The sequence below is a fragment of the Zingiber officinale genome, chromosome 6A (genome assembly GCF_018446385.1).
Source record: "Zingiber officinale cultivar Zhangliang chromosome 6A, Zo_v1.1, whole genome shotgun sequence".
NCBI classification, from domain to species: Eukaryota; Viridiplantae; Streptophyta; class Magnoliopsida; order Zingiberales; family Zingiberaceae; genus Zingiber; species Zingiber officinale.
The window spans coordinates 93,360,868-93,365,737 of record NC_055997.1 but is presented as its reverse complement, the minus strand read 5'-3'; positions in this window follow the sequence as shown (position 1 = coordinate 93,365,737).

Genomic DNA, 4,870 nt, shown 5'->3' with positions numbered 1-4,870 from the left:
TCTTGGGATTAGCAGCGTGAGATAAAAGTAATAAATGTATTAGAAAAAAAATCTCTTTAAAGAAAAAAAAATGGGTTTTTGAAATTTACTCGAAAAGTTGTTAAGTAATTTCAGAGTGACCTAGTCTAATATTAATTAATGAATCGAAGTGAAGTGATAGAGGGGGTAAATATTGCTCGTTTAAAACTTTTTATTTTATCAAAAGAAATAAAACAAAGTAAAGTAGCGAAAAAAGAAAGAGTAATAAAGATGACTCAGGTGGTTATTTGGTTCGAAGCCTATATCGACTCCCTCTCCCAGACTCGCAATCCTTGATCACACCGTTGGGAAATCCACTATGATTCTTCTTTCCGAAATCTTCGGAAAAAAATAATGCATACAAATACAAGTAGAAGATAGTAACAAACTACTATCTTCTTTCAAATTAAATGCAATCCAAGCTTTAATATAAAATATGCCAATAGAAGAATAAGAATGTAGCTTTTCAACACTTCTTGGAGTAGTAGCTTGCTTATGAAGATGAGTAGTAGAGTAGTAGCATGAAGAAGGATTTTGCTTAGAGTTGAACGAAAAATCGATGCACTGCCTTGAATCTCGAGCTTCCCTTTTATAAGCCTGGTTCGGTCAACCGAAAAGTCATTCAATCGACCGAAAAGTCGTTCGATCGACTGAAAAGTCTTTTGGTCAACTAATCATTTTGGTCGACTGATCCTCTTATCGATCGACTAAACACCTTGCTTTCCTTCTTCGTCGAGATCTGATCTTCACACATTTATGAGCATTTATTGATCGGACGATCGATCATTTTGTTCAGTCGATCGAACAGTGTAGTTTCCCTGTTCATCGAGATTCGCCATTAATTCTCCATTAAAGCTTTAATTGTTCGATCGACCAATTCCCGGGTTTGATCGAACGATCGGCTTGGCTTTCATTTTTTACTTTGGTGCAATCTTATCTCTATTATATATCAACCTAGTTCGGTCGACTGATCCATAGGTTTAGTCAACTTATCAAGTCGATTCTTGTAAAATAGAGTTAAATAAAATATTCTTACAAAACAAAGTTAGAACAATAATATATGATGCATAAGTAGTAATTGGCAGTAGAACTATCTTGATGTCAACTTAGAAACCTTCCTGATTTCTTTAGTTGGATCAGTGACCTAGGGTTTATTCCTTTCCAGAACACGACTTTATCGTCGCTCCTCTCCAGTTGCTTGCATCAACCGACTTGCCAAACATTGGTCCTCCAGACCTGTTTGGACTTTGCCACTTAGCATCGGATTGGCTCACTAGGGCTTCCTCTCGATACCAGATCCTCCAGACCTATCGAGCTTCCCTACCAAGTGTCGGGTCCTCTCGACCCACTTGGACTTCCTTCCTAGCTTCCATGATATGCTAAAATTTTCCCGGTTGAGTAAACATCCTGCACACTTAGTTAACTTTCATTAGATCACAACGAGATTTAACTTGAACCTCTGATAATATCAAAACTCAAGTTTAATTCTGGTGCATCCTGCACCAACAAAATTAGCTAAGACTTGAGCTTTAATGGTCGCTCGAGGTTGATATTATATGTCATATTCGCTAAACTTCGTAATCCACTTTATTAACCTCTCGGAGGCTTCTGGGTTGATAAGTACTCGTCCCAAAGTACTATTAGTAAGTACCAGGATTGGATGAGAAAGGAAATAATGACGCAACCTTCGAGCAGTAAAGATCAATTTATACGCTAATTTCTCAAGTGTGGTGTAACGACACTTGGCTACTTTTAATAAATGACTTTAAAAGTACATAGACTATTGATCTTTTCCCTCTTGCCTCACTAATACTAATCTGACTACATGCTCATTGGCTGACAAATACACCCACAAAGGTACATCTGCCATTGGCATAGCAAATATAGGCAGTGCGGACAAATAATCGTTTAACTCCTCAAAAGCTTTGTCGTAGTGAGCATCCCACTAGAATTTAGTTGCTCGGCAGAGGATCTTTAAAAAAGGCAAACTTTGATCGGCCGATCCGGAAATGAAACGAGATAAGGCTATGATCCGGCCGATCAATCTTTATACCTCCTTCAGATTACGCAAGCGAGTCATGTCTTGGAGGGCTTGCACTTTGCTCAAGTTGGATTTTATCTCTCTCTCGGCCACAATGTTTCCCAAGAACCGCCCGCTTTTTGCTCCGAACAAACATTTACTAGAAATTAAGCTTCAATATGTATTGTCTTAAATTTTGGTAGATTTCTTCCACATCAGTGCACAAGTATGTCGCCTTGAGGGACTTGATAAGAATATCGTCTACATAAACCTCCATATTTTGGCCAATCTGCTTCCAGAACACTTTGTTCATAAGTCATTGGTAGGTGGCACCAGCATTCTTTAGTTCGAATGGTGTAACATTATAACAGTGTCTTTAACGGTTATGAAACTAACCTTCTCCTAGTCGTCCTTGGCGAGCAGCACTTGATGATACCCCTAATAGGAGTCTAGCATGCAAATTAGTTTGCAACCAAAAGTTGAATCTACTACTTGGTCAATTTTCGGGAAGGGGTAGTAATCCTTGGGCAGGCTCTGTTGAGGTCTCTGAAGTCCATGCAAACCCTCCATTTGTTTCCTGGCTTGGACACCAAGATCACATGTGCTAACCAACTCGGGAATGGTACCTCTCGAATGTAGCTAGCCTCCAAGAGCTTATCCACTTTTGCGAGGATCATCTTATTTTAATCCACCCCAAAGTCTCTCTTTCTCTACATGATCGGTTAGGCTTCAAGAAAGACATGGAGTACATGCTCCATGACCGTGGGGGAGACACCTGTGATCTCTTTGGGCTCCCAAGTAAAAATATCATTGTTATGTGTTAAACACGCAACAAGCACTTTTTTAAGTTCTTGAGGTAGGTCGGCAACTACTTGGGTAGTGGCTTCAGGTCGGTCTAGTAGAATCTGAACCTCCTCGTTCTCTTTGTAGACCAGTGGGTGGTACATCCTGGATGGTGTTGACTTCCATCCGTTGTATCTTCCGGGCGGTGTTGGCTTTGGTCTTACAATTTCTACGTAGCACTTGCGTGCCACCAGTTGATTCCCCTTGACTTCGCCCACCTAGTCGTCTACAGGGAATTTCACTTTCTAGCAAAAGGTTGAGACAACCGTCCAAAACTCATTTAGGGTCGGTTGGCCCAAGATGACGTTGTAGGCTGAGGGTGTGTCCATGACTATAAAAGTCAATGAATGAGTCCTCATTATGGGCTCCTCCCCTAAGGATATGATCAACTTTATTTGGTCAAGCGGCTGGACCTCATTGCCCATGAACCCATACAAAGGAGTCGTCATGGGTTGAAGCTCACTCGAGTCTATTTACAATTACTTGAATGCTTGTTTGAAGATAATGTTGACTGAGCTGCCTATGTCAATAAAAAAATGATAAATGTTATAATGGGATATAACAGCCTTAATTATTAAAGCATCATCATGACGGACTTCCACTCCTTCCAAGTCTTTAGGCCTAAAGTTGATTTCAGGCTCGGTCGCTTGCTTTGTACTATAGTCGACCACGTGAATCTCCAAGCGATGAGTGTGTGACCTTCTCATTTGGTTGGAGTCTCCATCAGTTGAACCCCCGACGATCATGCTAATATTGCCCCAAGCAGCGTTATTGTGATTCTCCTCCTGCTGGGTCAGGAGCTCTAGTTGGACTTGGGCGGGAGCTGGTGCCCGGTCTGCTGGTGGTGGGGGTGCTCTTTGGCGCCACTCGGCCTCTCACCGGTCTCTTCTGGGCGAGTCATTCAGCAATTGATAAGGGCAATGATTGGGTGATGGGGAGCATTGACAGAATATTTGATTGTTATTCTAATGATTTGCCATATTATAACAATCCTGGGTGTCGTGGGTAGCTAACCTGTGGTATGTGCACCACCGTCGCGGGGATCCTCGAGGGGGCTCAGGATATCTTTCCCGCTCGGCCTTCGTATGTTGCACGGCTTGGGGTCGTGATTCTTGATGACGAGGCTAAGGACCCGTCCAAGGTTCTCTATATGGCTGAGCAGGTAATGTTTGGCGCTGGGGTGCTAAAACCACAACTAGTGCAGTGACTTCCTTCTTTCGAGCGGCCTGCGCCTCCTCTACATTGATGAACTCAGTCGCCCAGTCAAGTAGATGGTTAAAGTTCCTTGGAAGTCTTCTGATTAAGGAACGAAAGAAATCATTATCGGTGAGACCTTGGGAAAAGGCGCTCACCAGAATTTCAGTTGTGGTTGTGGGGGGCATCCATAGCCACTTGATTAAATTTTTTAATATAAGTTTTAATCGTCTTCTTGGGCCCTTGCTTCAGCGAGAAAATGCTTATGGGGTCTTCTGGTAACGTTGACTACTAGAGAAATGATAAAGAAAAGCCTTGCGAAAATCCTTGAAATTACATATGGACTCAGACGACAATCACTTGAACCACCTTTGTGCTGAGCTGACGAGTGTGATAAGGAACACCCGACACTTCATATCGTCCGTATATTAATGCAGAAGGGCGGCATTCTTGAATTTGAGGAGGTGATCCTCAACGTCAGTTGACCCTGAGTACTCCCTAATCTCCATGAATTGATAATGTTTTGGCAATTTATCTTCTAGCACCCTCTAAGAGAACGAAAATGCTAATTTGCTCAGGAGAGCTGCAAGTTGCTGGAGTTGTTCCCTTGTGCCCATCTCAAACAGGTGCTTCTCCAGAGGATTCTTGGTGTAGTCCGTCTTGGTCAATGTGCTCGGGCGGCGTACGGAAGAGAGCTTGGTGGCGTAGAACTGGTGAGTGAGATGTTGACGGCAAATGAGCTGAGCCTTCCTCCCAACTTCTCTCTCCCTCTGATGGGTTGTTGTCGATGCGACA